The following is a 20,514-nucleotide window of genomic DNA, read 5'->3' on the forward strand; positions in this document are numbered from 1 at the left end:
ATCTCAAAATCTAATTTTAACACCAACAGCATGTGCAATAACTGCACAAGGTGCTGATGTTTCCAATTATTAACCTGAAAAAAAAGTGGAACTAAGATCCCTTCTAGCTCTAAGATCTTTGGCCCCAGGAAAGAAAAAAAAAGTATAAGTCCTTAATGATGTGGACAGGTTTTCTACGCAAGGCTCACTCAAAATATAGCTTTCAACATTCCAATTAAAACTGGACTCAGAAAGCGGAATTTCCAAAATAGTGAAGAGTTCAGCAATTCTCCTTTAAAAAAAAAATGATAGAACTGCATAAAATTGTCAAGAACAACTATTTCAGAATTCTGGAAAACGATCAAAGGTGTACAAGAAATGGAGAAGTTTTCATTCAAAAAAAGTTGCTAAACTTGGGGTAAGAGCAGTGGGAGTAGCCTGAAGCCATCCCCGTACACCACCACCTTCCAGCTCCTTCAGGGCAGTAGTTCTGCCAGGGCTGGGCAAGGCATGAGAAGCAACAGCTTTGCTGCCGGGGGGGGGGGGGGGGGGGGGGGGGAGGGGGGGGGGAAATAACTTGTTTGAAACAAAGTGTGTTCATTGTCAAAAAGAATAGCAAAGTTGGTGGCAAATGATCAGGGAGGGTCAATATCACAGAAAGTATAGCAAACGCCTAAAATATGTAATGTGTTTGTGCTCTTGACTTGGTAACTCTAATTCTAGGAATCAATCCTACTAAAGTCATCCAAATATTGAGGCACATTTGTGGACAGGAATGTACATCAAACCACTATTTATACCTGCAACTGAAAAAAACCTAAATGATCCAAGAGAAATGAAGTAAATTGTGGTACAGCCAAATGATAGTGATCTTTAAAACTGACTCTGAAGAACTTACTGCAGTGGGAGACACATAATCATTTCAGCAAGGACATGGATGACTTGTAGTAAATTAAATCATATCATTTTTTTACCATGAACTAATTAATGATAAAATTGTAGAAAACTTGCTTTAATTTATTAAACCTAAACAAATATACTTCCGTTGGGTCATTATATTCACCACCTATTTGCTTTGCATGTCACATTGCATTTGTTTTTTGAAAGTTCAAAATGTTTTAAAGCAAAGATATGAAAGTCATCAATTATGAATCATACATACACGAGGAGAAACTCCACTACACAATATTAATAAAACCTCTTAAAATAATCTATAAAATTGGCTACTTCTGAAAGAGATTAATTTCTAAGTATTACACAGGATTTTTATTGTGAATTACATTTTGTGTTTATTGTGGTGCTTGCAATATTTACTAAACTAGCTCTGAGGGCAACACTTCTAGAGTAAATCAACATGTAAACTAACCAATTCCAGATTCCAGGAATTCAAGCCAAGACTCAGATCATCAAATAAAAATAGCTAGCGGTAAAGTTACAGTAAAAGTTAAAGTGCTATTCACACCCAAATCACAGAAAATGAGGAACACACAGTACATACTGAATTAATTTAAAATGTTTCCCCTTTAGATATGAACAGAAAGAAAGCACACAGACAAAATCCTAAATATCTTCTTTTCCTAATCAATGTGGGAACAGTCTTTTTTAAGTTTTGATTTCAGTATGGTCACGTCAGGTTTCAGATTAACAACTGCACATCCAAGCAGAAATTTCAAGTAGTTGAAAATTAAAATAATTGCTAATTAAAAAATAAACAGGTCTTCCTCTCTTCCCCTGTATGCTTTTTACTTGCAGGTATTATCCAAGAGATCTGTCTTAGTTTGGATTCTCAGAAACAAACCCTAATGCAAGTAGTTTATTAGGGGAGCAGGGAAGTGAAACAGGGAAGGGAAGGCAGCCAATAAAAGGCTATGTTATAAAGCCAGCTACATGTTGGGTAGCTGGAGCATAATTCACTAGGAAACTCTGGGAACCAGTATAAAATACAACAGCTCAGCGTTAACCAACCCAGAGTCAATCATTGGTTGAGGGCTACTGTGGTATGGGTTGGGTATTACTTCCATGGCACTTCCAGACCTCCCGAGGGTAGGAGTGAGAGTGGGGGATGGGGGGGAGAAGTTTAGAAAGGCGAGGGACTTCTAGTCCCATGGCTTCCAAGAAAGTCCTCAAAAGCCCTTGGGGAAAGAAAAGCAGATATTGGCAGGCATTTGGAAGTAAGGAGAGCACAAAGAAGTGGATAAGATGCCAAGAATATGGGGAGGGCACTGAGGGCATCTACTCAACAGCTCTCCCATGCCCAAATTATGTTATCTGCCTCTAAGATTTCAGTTACCACTAAGCTGAAGATGGCTCCACTCCAGACACGGCATTTAAATTCACCCAACAAGATCACCTACTATGGCCCAGCTATCATTTAAAAAACAGTTAAACTATCTGCACTGACTCTTCACAAGGCTCGGAATCCAGTTTCTATATGAAGGATTTAGAAATGGCATTCTGTTTTGGATGGATGGTACTAGATTTGATTTGACACAGCAAGTACACTGCAGTTGCTTATATTGTTTATTGACTGTTTATCTGTTGTATTTGTATAGCAGGTATTCTATGTTTAGATTGTTGTTCGGTAGTATTTCTTTAAGTGACTTTAATAGAGTTGATAGCGAATGGTCACATGTGGTTCACATCCACAGGATACCCTTAGTGCTGCACTGCTGAAACCTGTCATTCTATGTCAACTCCACTTCACTTGCTGGAGCTTGCTAGGCTCTTGGTTCTATGCCCAATCCTCAAAAGCTCTGTCTGGACCCTGCAGTTTTACAGTCCACTCAGACTTCCCTTCAAGTTCTTCGCACACAGGCCTTGGTGAAGTCCTTGCTGTTAAGGTTTTTATGCTTCAGTTATCTCTATTAATAAACTCTCCATTCTAGTCCCCACTGCCCTATAAAAATTCATAAATACATCCTAAAAATAAAGGTAGGAAGCAGACAAAAGAAGAAGAATGATGGGAAAATGGGGTCTAAACAATCTACCTTTAGTTCTTAACTCTCCAGAAAACTCCCAGATCCATATAATCAAAGCTTTTCCTTTAGACATTTCAAACTTAGGGCATAGGTCTACCAAAAGACCTATACAAACATGTTCATAACAGCATTAGCAATAATAGCCCAAACCAGAAACAACCCTATTATCAACTAAGAGTAAGATTAAATAAATTGTGATATACTCATACAATGGAAAACTACACAACAATTTTAAAAAGAATGAACTACAACTAACACAACAACATGGATTATTATCACAGCATAATGACAAGTGGAGGAAGATGGACACAAAAGAGTATGCCCATATATTCTGCATTATTTCATTTATGAGGTTCAAGAACAGGAAAAACTAAATCTAAATTTATAGAAGTCATAAAATAAAGGCTACCTCTTGGCAGGATCAGGAATAATTGATTGAGAAGAGTCACGAGGGAACATTCTGGGATGCTGGAAACGTTCTATATCTTGATCTGGGTGATAGCTACACAAATGTTTGCATGTTTAAAAGTCCATCAAGTTGTACCCTTAAGGTACACTGCTTATGTTATATACATTATTGTGTGTGTGTCTCTGTGTGTTACTGCAATTTTTTAAAAGATAGTGAAATATAGCCATCAGAGATAGGAGGAGAATGAGACCCCAGGGTCATAAAAGTCAAAGGGAGAACACGGTATAGTGTTTCAAAGGGTATCGTATAAAACAACCATATAAATACTACAGAAGGAAAGATCAGAAAGAAAGAAGATCAAGAAGTAGTCATCTTATTTAGAAGAGTGGGAGCCATAATTATTTTTGTGACAGCAAGGAAAGTCAGATTACTAAGGGTTTACTAGGCAGAAGTGGTAAAAGATGACCTTCAATCGGGAAAAGAAATAAAATAAGAAGACTAGGAGGTTTGACTTTGGATGGTAAATACACAATGCAATCAATACACATACAGATGATGTATTATGGAGTTGTACACTAGAAGCCTATATAGTTTTATTAACCAATATCACCCCAATACATTTAATTAAAGTTTTTAAAAAAAGTAATGGGAAAGATGGTATGTAGTTTAGGGGAGAAAAGGTTTAAAGGGAGTCTTTTTTTGGGGGGGGCGGGCAGGGAGGGAATATGATAGAAAAAACAAATATGTCTGAGAGCCAATAGATTAAAAATAAAATAAATAGAATACCTAGTGGACTAGGCGCAAGGGTCCACCTATAGCCCACAGGCCAAGTCCAGCCCACTGCCTGTTTTGTTGATGTTTCACCTCAGGCTGCTTTTGTCCTAAAAAGTCAGGATTGAAGAGTTGCAATAAAAACCATCTAACCTTATAGAGAAAAGTTTACTGACCCCTGAATGAGGGTCCTCTAGGAACTAGAAGGAAATAGGAATAAGAGAAGTTGGTAGGAAGGTTAGCCCTGAGAAAAGAGTGGAAAATGTGTGATTATGACAACCTATAGTGAGAGAGAGAGAGAGAGAGAGAGAGAGAGAGAGAGAGAAAGAGAGAGAGAGAGAGAGACATGAAAAATTAATCCTAGCCTAGCCAGCATGGCTCAGTGGTCAAGGTTCAATTCCCAGTCAGGGCATATGCCAGGTTGTGGGCTCCATCCCTAGTGTGGGCTGTGCAGATGGCAGCCAATCAATGATTCTCTTATCGTTGATGCTTCTATCTCTCCTTCTCCCTTCCTCTCTGAAACCAATAAAAATATATTTTAAAAACTTAATCCTAGTCTATGCCAGGGAATGAGCAATGTACTAAATACCCATAAATAAATCAGAAATGGTTTCAGGCCTCCAGAAAGTAAGACAATGATAATATTATTAACAACTACTACAGGTGCTTGTACTACTATAGCAATGACTCATATTAGCATCACACTGCTACTGAACATTTCCATCTGGATATTCTCAATGCAACCACAACTCAAAATATTCAAACCAAACTCATAATCTTGGCATCTTTATCTCCTTCAACCACAAGCGATTCCAGCCCCAAGGCCTATTTCCTTTATCCTCTAATACCCATGAAACCCATCCACTTGTTTCCATCACCTTCACCTCCACATACAGCTTATCCACCACAAAGCTCTCATTTGGACCACTGCATTCGGCTCCTAATAGATCTACTGATATCTACCCTTAGTCACCCCCAATCCATTTTCTACAATGCAGATCCAAAATGCAAATCTGATCACAAATGTTTTCATGTTATTCTCTCACTTGCCTTCCCCACTTCACTCTAGCTGGCTTAACCCCTTTGATGGCTTTTAAATGCCCATCTCATGAAATCCAAAAGGCCACTTGTGGCCAGAAACAACCTTGTTAAGAAAAGACCTATGATACAAGTCAATTTAGCTAAGCTAACAAAATTTCCTAGAAATCCCTCCCTTGAACGGTTTTGAGTTAGAGCTGGCTACAAGAGAAATCTGCACGCAATTTTGAAGGCAGAAGTAGAACAGCTATTAGGCTCTGAAGGTCATTTTAGGGCATCAGGCACAAAGTTGATGGGAAGACATAGCACAGCAGCTTAACTCACACAGTTGTATGTAGTGTGTACTAGGTGTACCGGTTAATAATGCAGATTTTTTCCAATAGGTGGAGTTACACATATGTTGATATATATGCGATTTGCTACATATGCTATTTTGTTGTATTGACAACAAGCTTCACAACTTCATATGTCAAATTTTCTGAAGGTGTTAACATCATAGATATTTTTATGCTTAAAAATGTCAAATTCCATGCCAAAATAAAGAGCATTTGCGCGAAGTTTTAATTCATTACTTCATTTTGAAGAAAAGTGCTGCTGAATACTTTGGGAAGCTTATGGTGAAATGCTCCATCTCAAGATACTTGTGAACACTGGTTTACACGCTTTAAAAGTGATGATTTCAATGTGAAAGACAAAGAACATCCAGGTCAACTGAAAAAGCTTGAAGACCAACAATTACAAGCATTATTGGATGAAGATGTGTGTCAAACTCAAAAACAACTTGCAGAAATATTAAACATTGCTCAGCAAACAATTTTTGATCATTTACAAGCAATGGGAAAGATTTTAAAGGAAGGAAAATGGGTGCCACGTCAACTGAACGAAAGACAAATGGAAAACCGAAAAGTCAGTAAAATGTTGCTTCAATGGCACAAAAGAAAGTCTTTTTTGCATCAAATTATGATTGGTGATGTAAAATGGATTTATTTTGAAAATCCCAAACGCACAAAATCACGGGTTGATCCAAGTCAACCATCAACATCGACTGCAAGTCCAAATCGCTTCGGAAAGAAGACAATGCTCTGCGTTTGGTGTGATCAGGAAAGTATGGTGTATTATGAGCTTCTAAAACCAGGTGAAACCATTAATACTGATTGCTACCCTACAACAAATAATCAATTTGAACCACGCTTTGATCATAAAATTACCAGAATGGGCCAGAAGACACAGCAAAGTAATTTTGCTCCATGATGACACACCATCACACACTTCAAAACCAGTTAAAGACATGTTAAAAGATCTTCCCTGGGAAGTGTTAACCCACCCACCGTATTCACCAGACGTTGCTCCTTCAGATTACCACTTGTTCTGATGGATGGCACACACACTTTCTGAGCAGCACTTCAAAACATACGAAGAAGTGGAAAATTAGGTCTCTGAATGGTTTGCCTCAAAACAAGAAAAGTTCTATTGGGACGGTATCCACAAATTACCTGAAAGATGGGTGAAATGTGTAGCTAGCAATGGACATTACTTTGAATAAAGCACTTCTGATGTTTCTCTTGAAATTATCGTGTTTTCTTTGATTACAAAATCAGCATTTTAACTGGTACACCTAGTACATGTTGATGCTATTCTGCTGGTTCCCTGTAGGCACAGGGCAGCATCTGAGCCTGCAGCTCCTCCAGGACCTGCTGGGTGACATTCATCCTCTCTGAATCCTGGCACTTCTAGCCTCCCTGGGCCAGGTACATGTGCAGCCTCATGGTAAAGAACACCAGCTCTTCCTGGAGGTCACCCACATTGCCAAGACTGGAGGGGGCAAGAGTCAGATATAGGCTCCAGTTTGTTCTTGTGGATTCTAGTTCATGTCCAGTTGTCCTTTCTGATTACCAGCCTACCTGACCCACTACACTGCCATAAGTGGTGAGACTGGCATCCTACTACTGGTGCAAAGAACAGCTTTACTTTGGCATTTTACACTCTAATTCATTTTGCCCCTTCATAGCACCATAAGGTCATTTTAATAGATTTGTTTTTTCATTTCACAAATGAGGACGCTAAGATTTAAAAAGTTAGTTGACTTGCCTAAGGCCATGCTAGTTACCAGTTAAAGCTAGAAACTAGTTCCATCATCAATTTCATTGTTTTCTTAAAAACTTGATCCCTCTGCCGCTCTGCAGCCAAACCTCAAATTCACCCCCATACTTCTGTCAATATTCAGATTCACCAATTCTCTCCTACTATGACTGACCGCTACAGTAAACTCCCTATGAGCTCTATCTTCTCTTCAAAAATCAATAAAGTTGATGGGAAGACACAGCACAGCACCTTGAACCACACAGTTGTATGCCAATAATCAGCAGTGCCATAGCTTGTTTTTCATTAGCACCATTTTAACATCTCAAGCCCTTTAATAAAAGGAAAGCTAAAATAGAAAAAATATATAGTGCACCGTATTTATATGGAAAAGGGTGCAGTTAATTTTCAGAAGGATGCAGTTAATTTTTTATAAGAAAATTAATGGAAAAAGGAAGAAATAAAGTAAAAAGAGAAAAAAAAAAGAAAGATGGGAGGGAGCAGTTGAAAGTTAACTTTTTGCGCCTATTAAATCAAGACAGTTTTTTCAGTCACATAGGAATGTACAATTTCATTAGTTTCTACAAAATATGCTTACTCATTAATCTAAGTGAATCACATAGTCTTTGACAATGCTCTCCTAAAACCTATCTGTGTAATACATTCTAGATTTAACTTCCAATCACAAGAGACTCTTATAGTCCCACAATGTAACAGGAGATAATTTGAGAATGATGACCAGGGAATGAGACCACATAGCAAATAATCATACTGACACACATATCAGTCTTCATAAGATTCGACTCAATGGCTTAGATACTTCTCACAAACTCTAGAATCCAATCCCAGTGGGTTATAACTAGCTTGGGTTTTATCAGACTGAAATGCTCTGGAAACGATCCTTCATTCAAAACCTACATTCAGAAAATGTTTCTCCATTCTCTACTAACACTTCTCCTCAAACCTGTTCTGTTGTCACTGAGTGAATGTAATCTTGTTAGTCTACTTTTCTTAATGTCCTTAAGAGCAAAGATGTTTAAACTAAATTATCTGTAAAACTGCCAAAAAGCAAATATCCCCTCCTAGAACCAGACACTTCAAAGTTAAATACCTCATTACAGCTTTACTAGTAAATATGTGATATGTGATGTCACTTGGCATATCATGCATTTCATTTCCAGGTGCACTGACAGACAGGAATACAAACTTTTACCCAGTCACAAAACTCAAAATTCTTTCACTTCTTTTGCAAATATCTGACTCTACCATAAGGAGCTTTTGCATTGTGCATTTTGCATCGAACCACCAGGACCTATTCTAAGAACCTTACCTCTATTAACTCATTTGAATTTAGAAATATAGGTAGATATCTTACAAATGTTTTAGTAATTGAATAGGTTGAAAAAATTCACAGAGAAAAATGTAAGATAAGCATGCATTTCATCTAAGCAAAAGTTGATGTATCAATTCATAAATCCACTTCCTTGACATGGGAAAAATATTTGTTTTAAATATGTACTAAGTGTAAGGAACACATATATCCATTAAAAAATAATAATACTTTCTCAATAACCATTATAGAATATTTTATTGAAAACTAAGAAGCAAACTAAAGATTACAACAAAAATGAGTAAATTCTTATCTAAATGCAAAACACTAATAAATTATAAATTGAAATAAATCTTCATTTAGATGTTCTTTTTAAAGCAGCTACTATAGAAAACTCATATTGAAAAATAGTTAATAAGTAAGCTTCCTAAAACCAAATATTAATAAATAAGCTTTCTAAGACCAAAATCAAACAATACCAAAAAGCATACCAGCAGACTAGTAAATATTTCTAATTAATTTAACAGAAAAATATTGACTTTGTTAATAAAAATAGTCTTGTCATCATGATATTAAACCTAACACATTTTGATGTCAAGTAATGATAATATGGAAGAAGTATTCATAGGTTAATACTCACTCTTTGTACTATCCGGAATGTATATACTAGTCACAATCTACCCCATACAATTCTGCTAAAATTAGAATTGTTATGTGTTTGTGGTATTTATCAAATTGCTCTGTTACACCTGCAAGGTAAGTCGTGGTATAAGGTTTAAACTAGAATCTAAAATATTTTTTAAAGTTTTTACTCTATATTCTTTTTTTTAAAATATATTTTATTGATTTTTTACAGAGAGGAAGGAAGAGGGATAGAGAGTTAGAAACATCGATGAGAGAGAAACATCGATCAGCTGCCTCTTGCACACCTCCTACTGAGGATGTGCCCGCAACCAAGTTACATGCCCTTGACCGGAATAGAACCTGGGACCCTTCAGTCCGCAGGCCGACGCTCTATCCACTGAGCCAAACCGGTTTTGGCTACTCTATATTCTTGAGGCTGTTCAATGAAAGCCAATTCCTCTGATTCACTAAAATAATTACATAGGTAACTGAATTCCTAATGATAAAAGTAGCCATTTTTCTCTCTAGTAAACAGTGTTCTCCCTTTTTATCTCAGCCTTTTAATTTTATTGTTTGACAGAATAATAATTTTTAAAAAGCATAGCATTGCCTACATGATGTGAAAAGTGCTTAGCACCGTGCCCAAAACATAGTAAGCACCATAGAAGAGTTAGCTATATATTATTGTTGACTAGGGGCCGGTGCATGAAATTCGTGCAGTGGGGAGGGGTCCCTCAGCCCAGCCTGCCCCCTCTCACATACTGGGAGCCCTCAGGGGGTGTCCTACTACTTAGGCCCGCTCCCCGTTGGGAGCGGACCTAAGCCGCAGTATGGCATCCCTTTGTGGGAGGCGACCAGGCTGATCAGGGGAAGGCGCCAGCCCCATCACCCCACTGCTGCAGCCACTGCCAGCCACCACAGCCACCAAGGTATTTTCATCAACACAGACTCCAGTCCCTTCACCATGAAAAAATGACAACTTTCTTTAGGCATTTTCAAGATGTGTCTTTCATAGGATATGACATTTCTTTCTTTATTTTTCTTTTTATCCTCACCTGAGGATATGTTTCCATTGATTTTTCCCCCTTCCCTCCAACCCCAGGCTCGGCCCCTGCCCAAGCCTAAAGCCTCTGCCCCAGGCTTTAGGCTTGGGAAGGACCCCCCCCCCCGCCCCCGGCCCCTCCGATGGCCAGCTGGGAGTGACCTGCGTGCCGAGGAGGTTCCCAGGACCCAGGTATGTATGCAAATTAATCGCCATCTTTGTTGGGTTAATTTTCATACTCACTCTGATTGGCTGTGGTGTAGCGAGGTACAGTCAATTTACATGTTTCTCTATTATTAGGTAAGATACTATTTATCAAGGGAACCATGCATGTATCAAATACCTGTCAAGTTCCACACATTGTGCTGTAGGCTTCACAATCAGGCATTTCAACATAGTCTACACCAGAGAACCTTTAAAAAAAAAATTCAAATCCCTATAAAATACCTAGGAATAAGTGTAACTAAAATATGAGAGACTTACACATTAAAAAATATTAAACAATGATGAAAGAAATGAAAGAAGACACAAATAAATGGAAAAACATCCCATGTTCATGGATTGGAATACTTAAAATTGTTAAACTATCCATACTACCCAGAGTGATTTATATATTCAATGCAACTATCTAAATCCCAAAGGCACTGCCCAGCTGGTGTGAATCAGTGGACTGAATGCCATCCTATGCACCAAGAAGTCAATGGTTTTATTCCCAGTCAGGGTACATGCCCAGGTTGCAGGCTCAATCCCCAGTAAGGGGCATACAGGAGATAGCCGATTGATATTTCTATATTTCTCTCCCTCTCCCTTTCTCTTTCTCTAAAAAAATCAATAAAAAAATATTTGAAAAAAAAATCCCAAAGACATTTTTTACAAAAACAGAAACAGCAATCCTAAAATTCATATGAAACTACAAAGGACTACAAAAAGCCAAAACAATTTTGAGAAAGAATAAAGTTGAAGTAATCACACTTAGTGGTTTCAAAATATATTACTAAGTTATTGTAATTAAAACAGTATAATACTGAGGTAAGGATAGACATATGAACCAATGGAACAATAAGAGAGCCCAGAAATAAACCCATGTAAAAATGATCAATAAGCAATGGGGGAAAAATAATCTCTTCAACAAATGGAGTTGGGAAAACTGGATATTTGTATGTAAAAGAATGAAATTGGACCCTTATCTTACACCACATGCAAAAAGTCAACTCAAAATGGATTAAAGATTTAAACATAAAATCTAAACTGTAAAACTCCTAGAAGAAAACATAGGATAAATGTTCCATGACAGTGGTCTCAGCACCGATGTCTTAGATATGACACCAAGAGCACAGGTAACAAAAGCAAAGATAGATAAGCGAGACTATGACAAACTAAAAAGCTGCTGCATAGCTAATGAAACAAGAGTGAAAAGACAACTTACAGAGTGGGAGCAAATATCTGCAAACCATATATCTAGCAAGGAGTTAATATCCAAATATATATAAGGAACTCCTTCAACTCCATAGCAAAAAAACATACAAACCAATTTAAAAATGGGAGGGTGGGAGAACTTGAATAGACATTTCTCCCAAGGAGACAGGCAAATGCCCAAAAGGTATATGAAAAGGTGCTCAAAAATCACTATTTGTTAGAGAAACACAAATCAAAGACACAATATAGCCTAAGAAACCTGAAACATCAATCAGAAAGAACAGATGCACCCCTTTGCTCATAGCAGCATTATTTACAATAGCTAAGATTTGGAAACTACTGTCCAAGTGCCCATCAGTAGATGAATGGACAAATAAAAAAAATGTGGTACATTTACACAATGGAACACGCAATTGTAAAAAAGAAGAATCTATTGCCCTTTGAGACAGCATGGAGGGACCTAGAGATGATTATGCTAAGTGATATAAGCCAATCAGAGAAAGACAAATATCACATGATCTCACTTATGTGTGGAATCTAATGAACACAATAAAGTGATGAATAAAAGAGAACCAGAGGCATGGAAACATGAAACAGAATGATGAATTTCAGAGGGAACAGGGCCAGAGTGTGTGTGGGGGGGGGGGGGGAGGGGGGAGGGGGGAGATTAACCAAAGAACTTATATGCATACTAGAGGCCCGGTGCATGAAATTCGTGCACTGGGGGTGGGGGGTGTCCCTCAGCCCATCCTGCACCCTCTCTAATCTGGGACCCCTTGGGGGATGTCTGACTGCTGGTTTAGCCCTGACCCCACAGGGATTGAGGCCTAAACCAGCAGTCGGACATCCATCTCACAATCCGGGACTGCTGGCTCACAACTGCTCACCTGCCTGCCTGCCTGATCACCCCCTAACCACTCCCCTGCTGGCCTGATCAATGCCTAACTGCTCCCCTGCCGGCCCAATTGCCCCCAACTGCCCTCCCCTGCCAGACCAATTGCCCCCAAGTGCCCTCCCCTGCTGGCCCGGTAACCCCCAACTGCCCTCCCCTGCAGGCCATCTTGTGGTGGCCATCTTTGACCACATGGGGCGGCCATCTTGTGCAAGGGTGTGAGGGTCAATGTGCATATTACCTCTTTAATATATAGGATTATTATATAGGATAGGCATTGCCCATGAACACAGACAGTAGGAAGGTGAAGGCCTGAGGCAAGGGCAGGAATCGGGGGTGGGGGGGGGGGAAGGAGGGAGAAAGAGGGGTAAATCTGTAATACTTTCAACAATAAAGATAAAAAACAAAACAAAAAACACAGTATCACCTCACACTTGTGAGAATGGCTGAAACCAAAAGTTAACAAATGTTTATAAGAATGAGAAGAAACTGAAATCCTTGCACACTATTGGTGGGAATATAAAATGGTACAGCCACTATGAAAAACAGTATGGAGATTCCTGAAAAAATTTAAAACAAAACTAGCACATGATCCAGCAATACCACTTCTGGATATTTATCCAATATAACTGAAATCAGGACTACAACGAGATATTTTCACTCCCATGGACATTGCAGCATTATTCACAATAATCAAGATGTATAAACAACCAAAATGTCCACTGATGGATGAGGAAAATGTGGTGTGTACATGCAATGGAATACTATTCAGCTTTAAAAAAAGAAATCCTGCCATATGTAACAATATGGGTGAACCTGAAGAACATTATGATAAGTGAAATAAGCCAGTCATAGAAGTAAAATATCTCATGATACCCTTTTTATGATGAATCTAAAATAGTCAAACAAGTAGAAACAGAGAGAGGAATAGTGGTTGCCAGGGGCTGGAGTGAGGTAGATACAGAGAGTTGCTATTCAAGGAATATAAAGTTTCCAAAAAAAAATACTGATGCCTGGCTCCCAGCCCCAAACATCCAATTTAATTGATGTGGGAAACAGCCTGAGTATAGAAATTTGTTAAGCTCCCCTGTGCTTTAAATATATAATCAAATTTGAGAGCCATCTTAAAATAGATGTGTTATTTCATTTATTCCTAACAGAATGTTTTATTAATTCCATTTTACAGATGAGAAAACTGAGATTCAGAGAGATTCAGCAACTTAAACAAGTCTGCTCAACTCTCAAAACCTGTGTACTATACCATGTTACCTTCTTTTTTTTTTTTTAATATATTTTATTGATATTTTACAGAGAGGAAGAGAGAGGGATAGAGAGTTAGAAACATCGATGGGAGAGAGACATCGATCAGCTGCCTCCTGCACGCCCCCTACTGGGGATGTGCCCGCAACCCAGGTACATGCCCTTGACCGGAATCGAACCTGGGACCCTTCAGTCCGCAGGCCGACGCTCTATCCACTGAGCCAAACCGGTTAGGGCACCATGTTACCTTCTGAGCTACAAATATGCTAAAGCCACCAGTATGATTATTACAGTCTCGAAACACTGCTGAGAAAGAGCAGTGTTAGTTCCTTTGCAGATATGCCCATTGGGTTTGAAAGGGGCCTCCCTATGAATCCTGAGCTCTAGTACTGGTTTTGTGTTTTTGTTTCTTTGTTTGTTTTCTTTTTAAATACAGACCATAACCCATAGAGAGTAATAAAAACAATTTACTGCAAGTCAGTAAACGTGGTTTTTTTAAATTAGAATAGACTAGAGGAAAACATAACAGTGCCAGACTGCATTGTATCCTATCTAATAAAAGAGTAATATGCAAATTAACCACCACTCCGCTACACCCACCAGCCACGCCCACCAGCCACGCCCACCAGCCAATCAGGATCGAATATGCAAATAAACCCAACCAAGATGGCTATGGCCACAGAGAGCAGGAGGGAGGCTTGGGTTTCCCCCGCAATGGAGGAAGCCAAGCTTTCCGCCTGCCCTTGCTGGCTTAGGCCTCCATTCAAGGCTACAAAGTTTCAATGATAGAAGATACATAAATCCAAACAGAAATGGCAGCAGCCACGGAGCTGGAAAGAGCAGGAGGCTAGGGTTGCCCCCCGCGATGGAGGAAGCCAAGCTTTCTGCACAACCTGGCCGGCCCAGGCCTCGCTTAAGGCTACAAAGTTTCAATTATAGAAGATACATAAATCCCAATAGAAATGGCTGCTGCCACGGAGCAAGCAGAAGGCTTGGCTCTGCTCCAGGCTACAAAGTTTCAATTATAGAAGATAAATAAACCCCAGATACCAGGGCCTCCACTTGGGTTGCCAGGGGGCGTGGCCGGCCTGCAAACCACCACAGGCCCCTCGCCCAGGCCACCTCAGGCCCCAAGGGAACCCCCTCCCTGATCCGGGACATTCTTCAGGGCAAACCAGCTGGCCCCCACCTGTTCACCAGGCCTCTATCCCAGGGGTCCTCAAACTATGGCCCACGGGCCACATGCGGCCCACCAAGGACATTTATCCGGCCCGCCGGGTGCCGCTACCTGTCCTGCTTAGCAGCCGACTCGTCCCAGGCCCACAGTGCGCATAGGAATTTGTTCATAGTTTTTTTTTTTAAACTATAGTCTGGCCCTCCCACGGTCTGAGGGACAGTAAACTGGCTCCCTGTTTAAAAAGTTTGAGGACCCCTGTTCTATCCTATCTAATAAAAGAGTAATAAACAGATTGACCATCACTCCAACACACAAGATGGCTGCCCCCATGTGGTCAAAGATCCTGCCCCCATGTGGACACAAGATGGCCACCACAAGATGGCCAGCAAGAGAGGGCAGTTGGGAGGGACCAGGCCTGCAAGGGCAGTTGTGGGAGATCAGGCCAGCAGGGGAGAGCAGTTGGGGGGGACCAGCCCTGCAGGGGAGGGCAGTTAGGGGTGACCAGGCCTGCAGGGGAGAGCAGTTGGAGGGGACCAGGCCTGCAGGGGAGGGCAGTTAGGGGTGACCAGGCCTGCAGGGGAGGGCAGTTAGGAGTGACCAGGCCTGCAGGTGAGGGCAGTTAGGGGCAAACAGGCTGGCAGGGGAGCAGTTAGGCATCAATCAGGCTGGCAGGGGAGTGGTTAGGGGGTGATCAGGCTGGCAGGCAGAAGCGGTTAGGGGCAATCAGGAAGGTAGGCAGGTGAGCAGTTGGGAACCAGCAGTCCTGGATTGTGAGAGGGATGTCCACTGGGATTGGGCCTAAACGGGCAGTCGGACATCCCTTGAGGGGTCCCAGATTGGAGAGGGTGCAGGCTGGGCTGAGGGACAACCCCGCCCCATGCACAAATTTAGTGCACTGGGCCTCTAGTATAGTATAAAAGTATTAATTATAAGTACTGAGTTTTGAAACTTATGCGTGTGTGTGTGTGTGTGTGTGTGTGTGTGTGTGTGTGTGTGTGTGAAGTAAATCGTATTAATGAACATGAATAGCAGCCAAATATGTTTGAAAGATATTCTAGCTAGAGATAAAAGCATGAGATTACAAAGACAATCCTGTTAATGTTATTCATTTTCTAATTTGCATATATTTATTTGTGTTTGCCTCTGCTCCTAGGATGTTTTTCTTCTCTACCCACCATTCAAGCACAGCTTAGCTGTCCCCTCTTTCCTTCTGTCCCTAGGCAGAATTAACTGTCCTTCAGTGTATCACCACTGTTACATCAACCACACTTATTGCATTTTTAAAGCACTTGTTTTAAAGTTCTTCATTGGAAAGGACAGTGTCTCTCCAAGCAATGGAACAAGACAGAGCCTGATACACAGTAGAGCATAACTTTTTTAATAGGTACAGAAGCTCTCCATTATTTTACTCATGACATTTTGGTGATACAAATTATAAGTTAAGAATGAACACATCCTCCATTTTTCTGAATAATCACAAATTACCACTGGAGTCACTTTAACATCTGGCTTTTCCACATCTAGTCTAGACGATCCTTTGCTCTGCCAAAGATTACATCAAAGAAGAGGGAAGACAAACTTTAAAAGTAGCTCTACTGGATTAGCTTACAATGTTTATAACAGCCTCCTCTCTTATCTATTTTAATATTAAATTGACTTTTTCCATTCCTGTTTCCATATTTACTTTTAACTAAAAATATTTATTGAACACTTACCAAATAAAATACATTAAATAAGTTGTGGTTTGTTTCCAGTTTATGAATGGTAATGGGGGGAAAAAATATTTCTGCTAAAACATCAATCAAAAGGAAAGAAACAACCATTTACTCTCCCTTGATCTTAACTTCTTAACATCATCCAACTCTTTTTATCATCTATGTTCATCTAAATAAAGGCATTTTATCATATCTTTCCAATTTCTTAACTTTAATGAAATATTGGGACTATTTGATAAATCAAAAAAGCCTTTTAAAAATATATAATATATATAGATATATATGTATATATAAACAAATATATGGTTTTAATTTTATATCCCTGATCAGACAAAAGTGCAATATTTTCACAGTGATCTAATTAAAAGATTTAACACATATCATTCACTGTATATATTAAGTACCAGCTGGTATGGAAACTATATAAATTTAAAATTCAAAGAAAGCAATTTTAAATTTTAATCAGATAGAAAAGAGAACTATAATTGGAAGCATTCCAGAGATCATGCTCATAAAAATCTATTTCAGGAATCCATGCCTTTGCCAGTCTTTCTGCAAAGTTAAGCTTTAATATTCCTAGTTACAAACTTATACAATCTTAAATGTGAAAAAGAAAATCACATACCATATTTTTGCTTCAAATTTTGGCTCAAATCAAATGACTTTCTGATCTTCTAATTTGTGCAGCTTCACGTAACACTACGGGCCCAACTATTAGTCAACAGCCAACCATGCTGGAGCAGACTGGCAGACAGCACCGCTGATTCATCTCAGGAAAAAACAGGCTGCAGCATCTACCATTCTGATGATGTCCAAAGAGGGTAAAGAATTGGTCATAAGCCAAGCATTTCCTCTCCAAGCACAGACAGAAGAACTGGACGTAGGCAAAACTCAGAGTTTGCTACATTTGAATTTCAATTTAAACGTGATTCTTTCAGGCCAGAAAAAGGGCCAGTGGGGGAGGGTACAAGTAATAATTTGCAAAGCCTTACTTACTGTGGTCCCAAGACAGACAATTTAGGTTAAGTTTGTAGCAATGTTTTCCTTATTCACTTAATTCCATTAACAATGTTTATATGACTATTTTACCAATACTATGCTAAATATTTAGTTTGTACTCTGCATATAACTCCTTCCCGTAGCCTATAACCAAACAATGAATTTCCTATTTTTCTCATTTTCGTCCATTTAATTTTATATAACATCTCTCTTACCTACCAAATACATAATTAAACTTCACAGAGTTAAAATAATAAACCATCATCTATTACTATTCATCATCTACTCATCTGAGGCAGCTGCTTAAGTAGACCATCAGGATAAAAATGCTACAGACACCAGTCAGAAAGGGAGATCAAGTTACAAATGTGCCCAGGGGACTGGATGAACCAAAGAAGCTTTTCTTCCTCCTCTTCCCAGTCCATTTAGCAGGCTCCTCACAAACAAGAACCCACAAGTTAGAGGACACAGCCTAACAAAGGGACCCTAAACCTAAACCCTACCCAAAACTCAAATGAGTCATATAAATTATCCTATATAATAAAAGGTTAATATGCAAATAGACTGAACAGCGGAACAACTGAACAACCAAACAACAAGTCACTATGATGTGCGCTGACCACCAGGGGGTTTATGCAGAACATGGCGGGCATTGGCAGCAGGTGGCAGAGTGCGGAACATGGTGGGCGTCAGCCGTGGCGGGATGGTGGAGCAGGTGAGCGGGGGGCACCAGACCAAGGCAGGGTGCCAGTCACTGTCATAGGGGCAAGCCTCTGGTGGTTACTGAAAATTCTTTACTCCCATGCACCACAGTCCCGCCTGGCACTCACACCTACTGCCAGTGCCAGCCTGCTCGCACCCACTTCCAGCACCCGGCGCCGACCCCAATCGCTCAGCGCCATCAATGGGTGCAAGCGGCGGCTGCCAGCCCTGATCGCCCCTCAGGGCTTCTCCACCTCCCCCTGCTCCTGAGAGGCAATCAGGGCAGCAGCCACCACTCACACCCACTGACAATACCGGCCCCGCTCGCACCCGCTGCTGGCGCCAGCCCCAATCATCAGCAAGCGCAAACAGGGCCAGTGCCATCAGCGCATGGGAACAGCGGCGGGAGCAGAGCTGCTAGCAGACAGGGGGCTGGGGACCACAGCAGGAGGGGCCGGGTGAGGGCACGGAGGATGGGCCAAGACCTGCCCCTGTGCCCACCACAGCCTCGCAGCCCACAGTTCCTTTCAAGGTACACGAATTCGTGCACTGGGCCCTAGTAATCATATAAAGGAAGGAGGGAAGGAGGAAAGAAGGAAGGCAGGAAGACAGGAAGGGAGGGAGGGTGGGAGGGAGGGAGGGAAGGCTCTTAATCACCCTCTAGAATGGCATACTGAAGACCTTACATATTATAGAGAAGAGATACTCTTGGCCAAAAATCATTCATCTAGTTTTCCTATTGGAAACTACTCATCTCAACCATGAAAGTAAGACTAATAAATTAACAGCAAAAATCTAATATTTAAATATCTTTATAATGGATTTTTGTAACTTATTTTTAAAGAATCAGTTTAAGTCAAAATTATACCAGAAGGCATTCCAATAAAGCAAAAGGTGTTTTGGTATTTAGAGAAGATGTAAACATGAATTATAGTTATATTATTATTTAGCATTTAATACTATATATTAATAATTATTGACTAATAATAATATGTTATTTTTATATATTATAAATAAATGAGCATTGATTTAAATCTGAAAATTCTAATCTGGCAGAGATGAAAATAGAAGTTTCTGATATGAAAGATATTTAGCTATGTTATTATCAAATTAGTTGCATATAATTTCAAAACAGTTATGGGGGATAGGATATAAACTTCATTCTAATTCACTCATTATTTCAACACATATTAAAAGTACCTAACTGACTCCAAACCTAAAACCATGACCATTGCACTGACAGTTTGGACAGGAAATATCTGGACCCTTCTTTTTCTTGTGAGCACTCAAAACAGAGAGGAGACCATACTCCGTTTTCAGGGAATAAAACCTCAAATGTATTGCCCCTCAAAATCTTAGGTAATAAAAATATATGTATGAAATAATTTAAAAAGATATGTAGAACCCTCCTTCTTTGAGACACTGTAACATCCATTCCTGGATTAAGTCAAGGTCATCAGAGAGCTGTATACCTGGGCCACACCACATTGCTGGTCACAGCCACCCTGCAGAACTGCTTTAAGAAGATGAGTAGATATTTATTGAGAACATAGTGTGATCTTTACCTACATCTCAATGCTCTCAAGGTAAATATTCTGCTTATGTTAGGAAAGAAAAGAATCAGATCTTGAGAGGTTATTTCCCCCAAAGACACAGAGCTATACCATAGGCCTATATTGAAGGATATTATAAAAATTAGCCCAACAAATCCTGTTGAATGTCACGGTATCAAAGTTAAGGACATTTTGCATCACACTATAAAGAATCCACTTTAAAAGAAACAATAGCAGAAATTTCACTCTGAATTCTATACAGGAACAACTTTGTTCCTCTTAGGCAATTGGTTTGTTTTTCTCATGAGCTTTTCCATTAATCATTAAGTTTTTGTGTTTCCCTCTTTGCCTGGAAGATAGAAAACTCAGTATTAAATGTGGGACAAGCTCTAAAAAACATACACAATTTCAGGAGGTAGGTGTTGTAAGTTAATGTCAATGTTTTCCCTATCTCACTTCATCTTTTTTTCTCACTGATATAATCAGATTCTTTTCCATCTCAATTTTTATGTTCATACTATTACAAACTACTAAGTGCTGAGGAAAAGTA

At 39.7% G+C, this 20,514-nt stretch overlaps 1 protein-coding gene across 3 annotated transcripts in view; it reads right to left on the reverse strand.

The window, feature by feature from the left end:
• TTLL7 (tubulin tyrosine ligase like 7) overlaps positions 1–20,514 on the reverse strand; it is a 145,026-nt gene that overhangs the window by 110,261 nt on the left and 14,251 nt on the right. Inside the window, exon 2 of one of the 3 annotated variants that reach the window (XM_080656223.1) lies at positions 10,594–10,663. The exons of the other annotated variants lie outside the window; for them this stretch is intronic. The gene's annotated coding sequence lies outside the window, so the exon portion shown is untranslated. The remainder of the gene's footprint in view (positions 1–10,593; positions 10,664–20,514) is intronic. 3 annotated transcript variants of the gene reach the window in all.

The sequence above is a fragment of the Plecotus auritus genome, assembly GCF_963455305.1.
Source record: "Plecotus auritus genome assembly, chromosome: 2".
Taxonomy (NCBI): Eukaryota; Metazoa; Chordata; class Mammalia; order Chiroptera; family Vespertilionidae; genus Plecotus; species Plecotus auritus.